Source organism: Centropristis striata, chromosome 10 (genome assembly GCF_030273125.1).
Source record: "Centropristis striata isolate RG_2023a ecotype Rhode Island chromosome 10, C.striata_1.0, whole genome shotgun sequence".
Taxonomy (NCBI): domain Eukaryota; kingdom Metazoa; phylum Chordata; class Actinopteri; order Perciformes; family Serranidae; genus Centropristis; species Centropristis striata.
In genome coordinates this window covers 1,701,630-1,717,324 of record NC_081526.1, presented here as the reverse complement: position 1 = coordinate 1,717,324, position 15,695 = coordinate 1,701,630, and the positions used below count along the sequence as shown (strand labels likewise).

At 33.7% G+C, this 15,695-nt stretch overlaps 2 protein-coding genes across 2 annotated transcripts in view; one reads left to right on the top strand and one right to left on the bottom strand.

The window, feature by feature from the left end:
- Positions 1–15,695, top strand: part of htr1fa (5-hydroxytryptamine (serotonin) receptor 1Fa) — a 73,278-nt gene that overhangs the window by 42,955 nt on the left and 14,628 nt on the right. The gene's annotated exons all lie outside the window — the stretch shown is intronic.
- zgc:152951 (uncharacterized protein LOC569013 homolog) overlaps positions 13,009–15,695 on the bottom strand; it is a 113,922-nt gene continuing 111,235 nt past the window's right edge. The window contains exon 12 of the transcript XR_009394994.1: positions 13,009–13,112. The gene's annotated coding sequence lies outside the window, so the exon portion shown is untranslated. The remainder of the gene's footprint in view (positions 13,113–15,695) is intronic.

Here is a 15,695-nt window from a genome sequence, read left to right as displayed (position 1 = left end):
TGGTCAGATTTTGGTCAACTTTAACTCATTATTATTATTAAGGACATCTAAAGCTACAAAAAACAGCTGAGAAACCTTTTGTTAGAATTTTTTAGGGTTAAAAAGGCAGAATCACTACTAGCAGCTAAGTCGGTGAGCCTGAAGTCTGCACTGAGGTTTATTTGACATTATTTCACATTGCGGTGATGTGAGTAGACTAAAACCTTCGTCGTGACTTTCTTACGTCCTGTAGTCAGCAGATACTAGACCTGCACCCCCTGCTGCTGGTAATTTATTGGTTTGTAAAGGAGCTTCCCCGTCCTCTCCTGCCCTCTCTTTAATGTTGGAATATGTGAGTTTATTTCTAACTGATCCTTCTCTCCCCGTGCTGCTGCTGCTGTGGCTCATTTTGTTTTGTTGCATTATTGAGAAGAAAGACACAGGAACTTTACTTTTACGCTATTGAAGATCTGCAATGTTTATTCAAACTGTCTGGACTAAATGAGGTAGCTGTGAAAGCTCCCTCCCGTTGAGATGAGTAAAGGGCGGCAGTTGTCAGGATGTTCACTGATGTAGAGAGGAAAGTCATTTTTCATGCAACTGTGTGTGTCCAGTTCCTCCTAGAATGTCACCATGATGGTTTACAGTGGAGAGACTCAGAGAATGCAGAGTATAAATCAGCTGATAAGTGTGTAAAATCACAGACTGTGTATGAATAATGTTTGTAGTGAGCGTGATGTCTGGTTGGTTTGTGGCCCGTTGGAACACTCTGGGTATCCATCTTGTTTCTGATCCGGGGATCAGACCACATGTGGACTGTGGAGGAGGAGAGGGATCTGATCACTGATGAGAGGCGTGTCTCTCGGGAGTGTGTCTATGTTCCCTCTTTGTATCAGACCGGGGAACATAGGACCCTTTTCCCCTGCTTTTTCCCAAAAAGAGTCCTATGTTCCCCGGTCTGTTCCTTTTTCCACCATTACTGCCAGATTCCATGGCAAATAGGCGTCTGTAGGCCTACGGGCTGTTTGACGCGCATATGAAAATAACCTAACCAAACCCTAATCCTAATCCTACCCTAACCCTACCCTACCCTAACCCTAAACCTAGCCTTCTCTACCCTAATTCTACCCTAATCCTACCCCTACCCTAACCTAACCCTAACCTAACCCTAACCAAACCCTAATCCTACCCTAATCCTACCCCTACCCTAACCTAACCCTACCCCTACCCCTACCCTACCCTAACCCTACCCCTACCCTAACCTAACCCTACCCCTACCCTAACCTAACCCTACCCTAACCTAACCCTAATCCTACCCTAACCCTACCCTAATCCTACCCCTACCCTAACCCTACCCTGATACTACCCCTACCCCTACCCCTACCCCTACCCTAACCTAACCCTAATCCTACCCTAACCCTACCCTAACCTAACCCCAATCCTACCCTAAACCTAACCTAAAGTTAAAACTGTTTAAAAATGTTTTGGGCTGCTTGAGCTAAGGTGTAAGTATCGCACTGACCGCTCTTGCGACCTATGAAGCACTTGTGCCCTAATGGACTCGAACTTAACCCACGGCACTTACTCTTGCTATGTTTCCTGACTTCATCCTTGCTTGTGTTGTATTAACTCTCATTTGTATGTCGCTTTGGATAAAAGCTAAATTACATTGTAGAATTGTGGAATTGTAGAAGGTGGGCCATGCAACGGTAGGTATAGCTACAGGGCAACATAGGATCCTTTTTTTAAAAAAAGGGTCCTATGTTGCCCGAGCGGGGAACATAGGGATGACCTTCACCTCTCTACATCTCAACTTGACTGACTCATGTTAGCATTAACTGGAGCATTAACTGATGCTCCAGTTAATGATGAAAGTTTAAATGTTGGTTATTGACCTCAGAAAACTGAGCAGCAACTCCTTGGAGTGTCTGTTAGTCCAACCAAACGCTGAACAAGACATTTAATGAACAAAACCTTCAAATACACTGTCATTAAGTGAAAATACAGTGAAAGGCTCAAAGTTATGAGACCAAACCGCTAAACGTCCTCTTTTATATCTATATAACGTTATATATAACTTTATTGACACGTTGCCGTGGATACGCATTGTTCTGCTTCTCTCCTGATGACAGCTCGCCTTGTTAGTGACCTGTCAATCAAAGGTAGCCCCGCCCCAAATCATACGATTCTTTATCTTCTATTTTCTTCTAAGTGGGGCCATTATTTACACTATTAACATCAGATTGTCTTGAAGAATATTTTTTACTAGTGATTGAGACCATAATGTTGTCCTAAAAAACATTTCTGAGCTAATAAATCAAGTGAGACGTTTTCTCATTTTGTATTGAAATGAATGGACCAAAATGCTTCTGCAGCCAAACTTAGCGCCCCCTGCTGGAATTTTCAGTAGAATGCAGCTTAAGGCACTTCCTGGTTTGCCTCCCTGCTCAGACCTGGAGGTTGCCGCCTGGTGCAGACACTCTTCGCTGTACGTTGATTTGAAGACACAAAGTTTAAAACCTTCAGCTCCTATAGCGGCTTTTTAATCATGGTAAACACTGGATCAGTCTGTTAAATGGCGGCGCTTTGATGCAGTGCTTTCCAATTAAAGAGAGCAGATACCGCCAGTAATGCCGACTTCAAAGAGACTCAATCAGCTGAGAGGGGAAAGCCTTCGTGGAATCTAAAAGAAACCGTCGATGGCCGACACCAGGAACAATTACTCATTGATTTTAAACTCTGACTGCTTTTTGGCATGTATTTCTAAAACGCTCTAAACCTGGATTGTTAACATGGATCCACTGGTTTTAATCTCTCTTATTCACTGCTCACCAGATAACAAAGGCTGGAGCTGATGCTATTTTTCTATAATTACAGAGAACGTCTAATCAGAGTGTTTTTCACATTATTTAATTGCTGCTCCACATGTTTCAGCCTGTGTGCTGCTGGTGAAATCACCCAAAGTGAGAGCTGTGTTGAAGTTCTTTGTAAAGGTATTACTGTACTGTAATTGTTATTACCTTGTGAGGAGATCGATCCTATTATTTAGCCTTGCAGCGCAGCTTTTCAGTGTTTCTTGTGAACAGAAAGTCTTGCTGTGTTGCAGTAATTGAAGCATTCTCACCTTCATCTGTTACGAGACGAGGCTCAACTCTGCTATCATGTTTTGCATCTCGTGCTTTGACAGAGTGCTTTGTCAAGTCGGACAGGTGATTTTTATGTCTCACAGCCACTTATTTAGGCATTCACCCTGCTCGCTGAATTAGCATTTCACCTTCTCGTCTTCCATACTCATGCAGGATCTGACAGCAGCGGAGAACTGAGACGAGCTTTCAGTTTGTGTATGCAGGCTAGTGTCGTGGCAATTTTGACAACTGCACTAAGTTAATGGGTGAGCTGGCCAAACACAAAGCACTCAATACTCTGTTCAGCAAGTTTTATTAGCACATTCGTGTTCCATACACCGCACAATCCCGAATGGCTCTTTTACAGTACAGCAAAGTCCCATACACCGCACAATTCCGAATGGCTCTTTTACAGTACAACAAAGTCCCATACACCGCACAATTCCGAATGTCTCTTTTACAGTACAACAAAGTCCCATACACCGCACAATTCCGAATGTCTCTTTTACAGTACAACAAAGTCCCATACACCGCACAATTCCGAATGTCTCTTTTACAGTACAACAAAGTCCCATACACCGCACAATTCCGAATGTCTCTTTTACAGTACAACAAAGTCCCATACACCGCACAATTCCGAATGGCTATTTTACAGTACAGCAAAGTCCCATACACCGCACAGCTTATATCTGTTGTATTTCCCAACATTGATTCTTCAGCAAGACTCAATGAGGCCCTATCTTCCTGCCCTATACATCACATCAGGACATGTTCCCCTCTCTCATGGTGTTATCATTGTTAAGTTCACAGAGTCAGTTCCCACAATGCCTTGCGTCTTGAATATCAAGTAGGTCGCCGCCTACCTCATGTCCCACCATGCAGGAAACACAAAATTTCCTTCACACTAGTGTCAGTAACTACCAGTCAGAACTGTGTATTCATGTTGTAATATTTGTAAAGGCTGCCTTGGATTTGGCTCCATTCAGTGAGTCAGTTCAAGCTAATTGAATCACCACTTGATATCCGTCAACAAAAAAGCAAAATATCCTTCAAAAAGAAATGAAAGATGTACTTTGTCAGTGGTTAATGTCAGGTGTTGGGTTTATTTTATTTTATTTCGTTTATTTTGGTTGAAAGGACGCTACTTTTTATAAAAGCGATGTTTGCCTGGATTCATGATGTCCAGGATTACAATCAATGATACTGGTTAAAGCTGTATTGTTTTTTTGTATTTTATTTGTTTTCTGATCAAATGCACTATGTGCTACACTTTTCTAATGTATTTTGGAATGTATTTTTACTGTTAAAGTTGTTGTAGGAAGACTAGTGAACTGCCATGGCATAAGATAATGGGGATCCTTTAATAAAACATAAAACATAAAACATAATTGTCAGGCCGGGCTCCAGTCAGGACTCAGATGCAGAGCAGGTGAACTAAAAGTTTCTTTATTCAAAAATGCAGCAGGGTAAATCCTCACAGAGTGAAATAAAATGCTATGAAACTCCTGATTCTGAGTAGGAACCTAACAAAGAAAAGTCGCTCCAAAGGAGGAAAAAACACTGAACCTATCTACACTAATGAACTAAATATATAAATCCTAATCTAACAATACGGGGAATACTAACTTAACTCTCAGGGGGAAAACAATTTAATAAAAACTCCTAAAAAACAAAAAACGCCACAAAAGGTAGGGACCAAACCTGATAGGGAAAAGTAAAAGATTGTACAAAACACTATGAAAACCTGGATCAGGACTAAAGGAGGAAATGAAAATGAACACAAAATTGAGGGAGGAAAAACAAAACGACAGACTAGAAAAGATATTAAGCGAAAGAATTGTGCTTAACTGATAAATTGCAACGAAATACCACTCTTGCGAGTAATTTTGTGTCCTTTTTTTGGTAATTTTGTCTCTTTTTTTAAATAATTTAGTGTCTTTTTTAAAAATAATTTTGTCTTTTTTGGGATAATTTGTGTCTTTTTTAGTATTTCTGTGTCTTTTTTTGGTCATTTTGTGTCTTTTTAAAGTCATTTTGTGGGTGTGTTTTTGGTCATTTTGTGTCTTTTTTAAGTAATTTAGTTTTTTTTGTCATATTGTGTCTTTTTTTTGTTATTTTGTGGGGTTTTTTGGTCATTTTGTGTCTTTTTTAGTAATTTTGTGTCTTTTTTTGGTCATTTTGTGTCTTTTTTAAGTAATTTCGTTTTTTTTCTGTCATATTGTGTCTTTTTTTTGTAATTTTGTGTCTTTTTTTTGGCCATTTTGATACTGCCTCCAGCGACCTCCAGGTAATTTGAGTTTGAGACCCCTGCACCAATGTATAAATGTAACAGCTGGATAGTGAAGTTGATACCGAGCCTGATTATGAGGACACTTCTTTTTCAAACTAACTTCACAGAGAGACAAATAGAGAAGCTAACAAACAGACCCAATAGATCCTCTTCACAGCCGTAGAATTCAGACAGATGATTAAAAGTTTCTGCCAACACAAACTCCACTGGAAGCCTCTTTCCACTGAAATGTGTTCAGCTTATTGTTCCTTCATGTGGATGTCTCACTGAGCAGAATGATTTATGGGCTGATTTTAACACTGAGACGGTTGTTTTCTCTTTCAACTGCAGACGAGAGAAAGTTTCTAACCTTAATGGGAAAGTTTGCATGAGGTGCTTATCCATACTGAGTGTCGTTTTACACAGCCAGACCTGTCTCCTCAGCACTGTGTAAACGCTCTGGCTGCACCCGTCATCAATCACAATCAGGACCATGAGGCAGCAGTGGTTCATGCATAAAAAAGGTAGCGGAAAGAGGAGAAATAGTCGGAAAATAGCCGGTTTATCCAAACATATGGTGAGTCAGAATAGAGTTTATCTACAGGCAGTGGTGGAAGAAGTATTCAGATCCTTTATTTACTGCAGTAAAAGTACTAATACACACTGTGAAATGACTCCTCTACAGTAAAAGTCCTGCATTCAAAACTAACTGAAGTAAAAGTACAAAAGTGTCAGCATCAAAATGTACTTAAAGTATCAAAAGTAAAAGTACTCGTTATGCAGAATGAACCCACTCAGATTGTTTCATATATTATAAATATATTATTAGATTATTTGTATTGATGCATTTATGCACTCATACCCCTCTATACACACACCTCAACAATCAATTGTTATAAGTATAAATAAATGATCAATGTATGCTTTAAGTAAAGTGAGGTTCATATAGACGCATCTATAATGCATTATAGCTAATCATGATGTTTCATTGTTGGCTTTAAGTAAAGTGTAACACATTTTCATGCATTTAAAAGAAGCTATGCTGCATCATAAGTCATTATTTATACTTATGGCATCCTATGAGTCCTTATAACAATTGATTGTTGAGGTGTGTGTATAGAGGGGTATGAGTAGTTGTAATGTATTATAAGCCTCATCAGTCAGCCTGTAGTTTATAACCAGTCAAGAGCACTCATAAGACACTTGGATTTATAAGTCATTAAAAGCTATATTTATAACTGTTGATATAGTGCATCATGAAGCTTTATATGTGTTTATGAGTGCAGTCATAATGCATTATGATTGATTATAATGAGCATTATAATTCACTATGAATGCGCTCATAATGCACTATAGATGTAGTCTTCATAGAAAGTGTTACCAAAAAGTCTAATCATCTTACATGTATCATGCATTTTCAAACAGAGGGGCAGATGGAGACAAATAATTAGAGAAGGTGACTAATCTAACAAATGTCTTTTGTGTGATTAATAATTTCTGTAAATTAGAAGGAGTCCCGTAGAATCCAACACAGCAGCACCTGTAGTGGAGCATATTCACCAGATAATTCTTCTACCTATGAAGCAGGTTTAGTAGTAGAAGTGGAGCTGTGAACTCCAGCTGTGACACATGAAGTGATCAGTGAAGCTTGAAACGAGGAAACAAGAGAATGACGGCTGCAGAGTGACATCACAGATAATTAACCCACTCAGTCACTAACATTTAGACACTCATTACCACCTTTATGTTGTCATTTATAGTCCCAAATACTACACTGTAAAAAACCTAATAAGCTGTTGGTTGCCAAAACTTTACCGTAATAAATACGGTGCAACTTTTTTAAATATTACGGTAAAATGATATTGGCGCTGTTGATTTCATGTTTAAGACTGCCCTTTTATTACATATTTTACGGTAAATAATAAAAAGTTTTTCCGTCAAAAGAAACGCTGTTCTGCCATATAATTGACAAGAAAATACTTTATAAATGAAGCATAAATAAAAGATTTTTGCAAAGTGTTTTTACAAAAAATAAATTCAAAAATGATGTCTTGTATATATATTGCAATATATTTTTGCCATAAACACGGTGCCAGAGTATTTTAAAGTGGAGTAAAAATTAGAAGAAAAAAATACTGTTTTGTCTGATATAAACATTTACAGTGTTTCATTGTTACTGAAACTGAATTTATTCATTTATCATTTTACGTCTTTTACTGTCATGGTTTAGCAGTTTTTAAAATCTACAGACATTTTTTACAGTGTAGTCACAGTTTATTTTTTATTAATCCTTAACCCTATCAAGCCTGAACCATGAAATAATTGCCAGAAAATTCTTCTTCTTTTTTTTTAAACTGGAGTGTTTTAAACTGAACCTGCTGGCTAATTATTATTTTTTTTAAAATATCAATTTGCATATATGAATTCTAATTTGTATCATATTTAAAACATCGGGTCTTTTTGTGCAATTTCTTGCTCACAGTTTGTTTTTCTTGAACAAACAAAAACATATAAAACGTAATATTTTTTACCAATTAAAACTTTGACTTTCTTTTTAACATTTCCCTCAAACATACTAAATCATTTTTTTCCATATAATACAACATAAAACATCTGCTAATATGAAGTTTTCTTGCAGCAGTAACAGATCCACCAGATTATTTTTGCTTCATCTGGTGTTTTTGTGCAGTTTGACGTCTCAAAAACTGTATTAAATATAAAACATTGGGCTTTATCGGGTTAATATGGAGGGACATTTTCTAGCGAGAGGTCTCGTCCGTCTTAATGTGATTAAATATTAATAAGAGTTGAATAGGGACGAAAAGAATATGGGAATATTAGGGGAATGTTTAATACAAATAGCGATCCGTATACTGAGCCTTTATTTATTCATATCCTCCCTTTAGAAATAGAGTTTATTATGTTACTTCATCATCATGCTGGTTTTAATAGGCAGACTGCTACATTCATCTTTCCTTTCTCTTCCTTCTTTCCACTTTAATTCCAAAGCAAAACAACAACAACAGTATTTCATCTCTTTAGAGGAGACTTCTGTGGCTTTACTTCATGCCAACTTTCTCATTTACCTCCATCACCAAATGAAACAGATAGAAACAGATAGAACAATCACAATTTATTTTTTATTCATCCTCAACCATATCTAGCCTGAACCATGAAATAATTGCCAGAAAATTCAAATTTTTACATTTAAAAAATACATTTAAATATCAATTTCGCATATATGGATTCTACTTTGTATCATATTTGATACATCTTTTTGGTCTTTTTGTGCAATTTGTTGCTCACAGTTTGTTTTTCTTGAACTAACAAAAACATATAAAACCTAATAAGTTTAACCAACACTGTAAAAAAAAACTTTACGGTGCAACTTTTTAAAATATTACGGTAAAATGATATTGGCACTGTTGATTTCATGTTTAAGATTGCCCTTTTATTACATATTTTACGGTAAAAAATATAAAGTTTTTCCGTCAAAATAAATGCTGTTCTGCCATATAATTGACAAGAAAATACTTTATAAATGCTGCATAAATTAAAGATTTTAGCATTAAATATTACAGTATATTTCTCATTTACCTCCATCACCAAATGAAACAGATAGAAACAGATAGAAACAGATAGAACAATCACAATTTATTTTTTATTCATCCTCAACCATATCTAGCCTGAACCATGAAATAATTGCCAGAAAATTCAAATTTTTACATTTAAAAAATACATTTAAATATCAATTTGCATATATGGATTCTACTTTGTATCATATTTGATACATCTTTTTGGTCTTTTTGTGGAATTTGTTGCTCACAGTTTGTTTTTCTTGAACTAACAAAAACATATAAAACCTAATAAGTTTAACCAACACTGTAAAAAAAAAAACTTTACCGTAATAAATACGGTGCAACTTTTTAAAATATTACGGTAAAATGATATTGGCACTGTTGATTTCATGTTTAAGATTGCCCTTTTATTACATATTTTACGGTAAAAAATATAAAGATTTCTGTCAAAAGAAACGCTGTTCTGCCATATAATTGACAAGAAAATACTTTATAAATGCTGCATAAATTAAAGATTTTACCATTAAATATTACAGTATATTTCTCATTTACCTCCATCACCAAATGAAACAGATAGAAACAGATAGAACAATCACAATTTATTTTTTATTCATCCTCAACCATATCTAGCCTGAACCATGAAATAATTGCCAGAAAATTCAAATTTTTACATTTAAAAAATACATTTAAATATCAATTTGCATATATGGATTCTACTTTGTATCAATTTTGATACATCTTTTTGGTCTTTTTGTGCAATTTGTTGCTCACAGTTTGTTTTTCTTGAACTAACAAAAACATATAAAACCTAATAAGTTTAAACAACACTGTAAAAAAAAAACTTTACCGTAATAAATACGGTGCAACTTTTTAAAATATTACGGTAAAATGATATTGGCACTGTTGATTTCATGTTTAAGATTGCCCTTTTATTACATATTTTACGGTAAAAAATATAACGTTTTTCCGTCAAAATAAACGCTGTTCTGCCATATAATTGACAAGAAAATACTTTATAAATGCTGCATAAATTAAAGATTTTACCATTAAATATTACAGTATATTTCTCATTTACCTCCATCACCAAATGAAACAGATAGAAACAGATAGAAACAGATAGAAGCAGATAGAAGCAGCAGCTGAAAACAGATGAAGAGGCAGATAGACGGAGAATAAACGAGAGGAGCTGAGGATGCATTTACTCATCTATTCTGCATCTTTCCACAGCTGTCACTCACATTCTTCACTACTCTCCTCCTTCACTACAACACTTGGCAGCTCCAAGTCCTGACTCGGCCAAAAGAGAGAGAGAGAGAGAGAGAGAGAGAGAGAGAGAGAGAGGGGGGGGAGAGAGAGAGAGAGAGAGGGAGATGATATTCTTTTCACCTTTGAATTGAGAGTGAAGCTGCTGTTTGCATACACTGTAAAAAAAAAAAGGTGTTTAAAAACCAGATCAAACAGTAAATCTGAGGGAAATGATCTTGCTGCATGGACAGATAATTTACCTTGACAAGATTTATAACATTAAGATTATTAAATCTAGAAATAAGCCAACCTGGTCTCACAGGAATCCGTGGAATAGCCACGGAATCACTCAAATTTCCGTGAAACTGACACGGATTTGGCTACAATGCAAGTTAATGCCAGTCATCATTAAGTGATTATGTACATTCACTGAGTGAATATTTAGAAAATAAAACATATATTTATTTATTTTTATTATTATTATTATTATTTAGTTATATCATATAACGCTAGAAATGTGATCAAAATCCATTTTTATGCAGAAACAAAGTCAAAATATTGATTTTTTTTCACTAAAAATGAGAGAACTGTCCGCCATGTTTTTTGTTCTGACCGCCGGGACCTTGAAAGTCACGTGACTTGGAACAAACCAATAGGAACAAATATCCATGGAATAGCCACGGGATATGACTGTCATTAACTTGCATTGTAGCCAAATCCGTGTCAGTTTCACGGAAATTTGAGTGATTCCGTGGCTATTCCACGGATTTTGTGAGACCAGGTTCAAATAAGCATGTTGAACACTTGAAATAAGAAATTAACTCTTAAAACCAGATAAATGATCTAATACTTCTAAATCTAAAGTTTTTTTTTATCTTGGTTTATCTGGTTTTAAGAGTTAATTTATTATTGTGTCTTTTTAGTGGTCATTTTTAACATCTATTTTGGTCAGTTTGTGTCTTTTTTTGGCCATTTCACGTCTTTTTTGTTATTTTTGTGTCTTTTTAATGGTCATTATATGTATTTTTTGGTCAATTTGTGTCTTTTTAGTGGTCAGTTTTGCATATATTTTTGGTAATTTTGTGTCTTTTTTGATCATTTTGTGTCTTTTTCTGTCCAATTTGTGCCTTTTTAAAGGTCATTTTTGCATATATTTTTGGTAATTTTGTGTCTTTTTTTTTTATCATTTTGTGCCTTTTTTGGTCATTTCACATCTTTTTTGGTCATTTTGTGTCTTTTTTTGTCAATTTGTGTCTTTTTTGGTAATTTTGTGTCTTTTTTGTCAATTTGTGTCTTTTTAGTGGTCATTTTTAACATCTATTTTGGTCAGTGTGTGTCTTTTTTTGGCCATTTCACGTCTTTTTTGGTAATTTTGTGTCTTTTTTGATCATTTTGTGCCTTTTTTGGTCATTTCACATCTTTTTTGGTCATTTTGTGTATTTTTTTGTCAATTTGTGTCTTTTTAGTGGTCATTTTTGCATATATTTTTGCTAATTTTGTGTCTTTTTTGATCATTTTGTGTCTTTTTCTGTCCAATTTGTGCCTTTTTAAAGGTCATTTTTGCATATATTTTTGGTAATTTTGTGTCTTTTTTGATCATTTTGTGCCTTTTTTGGTCATTTCACATCTTTTTTGTTCATCATTTTGTGTCTTTTTAATGGTCATATGTATTTTTTTGGTCATTTTGTGTCTTTTTACTGGCCATTTTTGCATACATTTTTGGTAATTTTGCATCTTTTTTGATCATTTTGTGTCTTACATCTACAGTCATGAAAACATTCTTGATAATAACCACAATCATTATCAATAAAACCATGTTAAATGTCTAGATATCAGCTCTTAAATTAAACTCTTATCAGCTATTTTTGTTGTTATCATTATATTTGTCCAAACAAATGAACCTCTAGTTGAACCAGACATTAAAATGAACAAGAAAACATGCTTATTTCTAGACTGACACACCTTTTTTACAGTGTACATGTGCCTCCAGCGTCTGTATGTGTGATTAAACTAATCTCTCCATCTCCATCTCTGAATGTGGACAAATATTTTGGGTAATTTTGCGTCTTTTTTTATCATTTTGTGTCTTTTTTGGCCATTTCACGTCTTTTTTGTTAATTTTTTGTCTTTTTAATGGTCATTATATGTATTTTTTGGCCAATTTGTGTCTTTTTTTGGTCAATTTGTGTCTTTTTAGTGGTCATTTTTGCATATATTTTTGGTAATTATGTGTCTTTTTTGATCATTTTGTGTCTTATTCTGTCCAATTTGTGCCTTTTAAAGGTCATTTTTGCATATATTTTTGGTTATTTTGTGTCTTTTTTGATCATTTTGTGCCTTTTTGGTCATTTCACATCTTTTTTGGTCATTTTGTGTCTTTTTTTGTCAATTTGTGTCTTTTTAGTGGTAATTTTTGCATATATTTTTGGTAATTTTGTGTCTTTTTTGATCATTTTGTGTCTTTTTTGGTCATTTCACATCTTTTTTGTTCATCATTTTGTGTCTTTTTAATGGTCATTTGTATTTTTTTGGTCATTTTGTGTCTTTTTACTGGCCATTTTTACATACATTTTTGGTAATTTTGTGTCTTTTTTGATAATTTTGTGCCTTTTTTGGTCATTTCACATCTTTTTTGGTCATTTTGTGCCTTTTTTGGTCATTTCACATCTTTTTTGGTAATTTTGTGTCTTTTTTTGTCAATATGTGTCTTTTCAGTGGCCATTTTTGCATATTTTTTGGTCATTTTGCATCTTTTTTGATCATTTTGTGTCAAAATCTACAGTCATGAAAACATTCTTGATAATAACCACAATCATTATGAATAAAACCATGTTAAATGTCTAGATATCAGCTCTTAAATTGAACTCTTATCAGCTATTTTTGTTGTTATCATTATATTCGTCCAAACAAATGAACCTCTAGTTGCTCCAGACATTAAAATGAACAAGAAAACATGCTTATTTCTAGACTGACACACCTTTTTTACAGTGTACGTGTGCCTCCAGCGTCTGTATGTGTGATTAAACTAATCTCTCCATCTCCATCTCTGAATGTGGAGGGAATATTTCCTACATGTTTCTGCTTTGTCAGCCTCCTCGTTGTCTGCACAACCTGAATGTGTTCGCAGGCTGCAGAAGCATCATCACACAGTGTTTCTGCAGCTTAATATTACAGCCGCAAAATTACAGCTTCATTTTACGTCCTTTTTCAGTAATTTTGTGTCTTTTTTATTCATTTTACACCCTTTTTCAGTAATTTTGTGTCTGTTTTTAGTCATTTTACACTTCAGATTACAACTCAAATTCATGGATTTTTTTTTGGGGGGGGGATGCAGACAGTTTTTCTGATTGCTGCATGAATAAATCTGCTAATATGGAGCTTATTAAAAGTTGCTCAGCAGGATCAGAGTGTGCTGGTTCTTATCTCTCTATATAATATTAGAAAAAGGTGCACCGTATTTATTACGGTAAAGTTCTGGAAACCACAGCTGCTGGTTTTTACCATAAAAACTGTTTTTTTTACAGTGTTGGTTAAAAATATTAGGCTTTATATGTTTTTGTTAGTTCAAGAAAAACAAACTGTGAGCAACAAATTGCACAAAAAGACCAAAAAGATGTAACAAATATGATACAAATTAGAATCCATTTATGCAAATTTATACATTTATATATATATATATATGTATAAATATAAATATATATATATGTATATATAGTAATTTTTTGTCTTTTTTACTCATTTTACACCCTTTTTCAGTAATTTTGTGTCTTTTTTATTCATTTTACGTCCTTTTTCAGTAATTTTGTGTCTTTTTAAATTCATTTTACACCCTTTTTCAGTAATTTTGTGTCTTTTTTATTCATTTTACACCCTTTTTCAGTAATTTTGTGTCTTTTTTATTCATTTTACGTCCTTTTTCAGTAATTTTGTGTCTTTTTAAATTCATTTTACACCCTTTTTCAGTAATTTTGTGTCTTTTTTATTCATTTTACACCCTTTTTCAGTAATTTTGTGTCTTTTTAAATTCATTTTACATCCTTATTCAATAATTTTGTGTCTTTTTTATTCATTTTATGTCCTTTTTCAGTAATTTTGTGTCTTTTTAAATTCATTTTACATCCTTATTCAGTAAGTTTGTGTCTTTTTTTAGTCATTTTACACTTCAGATTACAACTCAAATTCATGGATTTTTTTTTGGGGGGGGGATGCAGACAGTTTTTTCTGATTGCTGCATGAATAAATCTGCTAATATGGAGCTTATTAAAAGTTGCTCAGCAGGATCAGAGTGTGCTGGTTCTTATCTCTCTATATAATATTAGAAAAAGGTGCACCGTATTTATTACGGTAAAGTTCTGGAAACCACAGCTGCTGGTTTTTACCATAAAAACTGTTTTTTTTACAGTGTTGGTTAAAAATATTAGGCTTTATATGTTTTTGTTAGTTCAAGAAAAACAAACTGTGAGCAACAAATTGCACAAAAAGACCAAAAAGATGTAACAAATATGATACAAATTAGAATCCATATATGCAAATTTATACATATATATATGTATATATAGTAATTTTTTTTCTTTTTTATTCATTTTACACCCTTTTTCAGTAATTTTGTGTCTTTTTAAATTCATTTTACGTCCTTATTCAGTAAGTTTGTGTCTTTTTTATTCATTTTACGTCCTTTTTCAGTAATTTTGTGTCTTTTTTATTCATTTTACGTCCTTTTTCAGTAATTTTGTGTCTTTTTAAATTCATTTTACATCCTTTTTCAGTAATTTTGTGTCTTTTTAAATTCATTTTACATCCTTATTCAGTAATTTTGTGTCTTTTTTATTCATTTTACGTCCTTTTTCAGTAATTTTGTGTCTTTTTTATTCATTTTACGTCCTTTTTCAGTAATTTTGTGTCTTTTTAAATTCATTTTACATCCTTATTCAGTAAGTTTGTGTCTTTTTTTAGTCATTTTACACTTCAGATTACAACTCAAATTCATGGATTTTTTTTGGGGGGGGATGCAGACAGTTTTTCTGATTGCTGCATGAATAAATCTGCTAATATGGAGCTTATTAAAAGTTGCTCAGCAGGATCAGAGTGTGCTGGTTCTTATCTCTAGATATAATATTATAAAAAGGTGCACCATATTTATTACGGTAAAGTTCTGGAAACCACAGCTGCTGGTTTTTACCATAAAAACAGTTTTTTTACAGTGTTGGTTAAAAATATTAGGCTTTATATGTTTTTGTGAGTTCAAGAAAAACAAACTGTGAGCAACAAATTGCACAAAAAGACCAAAAAGATGTAACAAATATGATACAAATTAGAATCCATATATGCAAATTTATACATATATATATATATATGTATAAATATAAATATATATATATATATAGTAATTTTTTGTCTTTTTTATTCATTTTACACCCTTTTTCAGTAATTTTGTGTCTTTTTTATTCATTTTACGTCCTTTTTCAGTAATTTTGTGTCTTTTTAAATTAATTTTACATC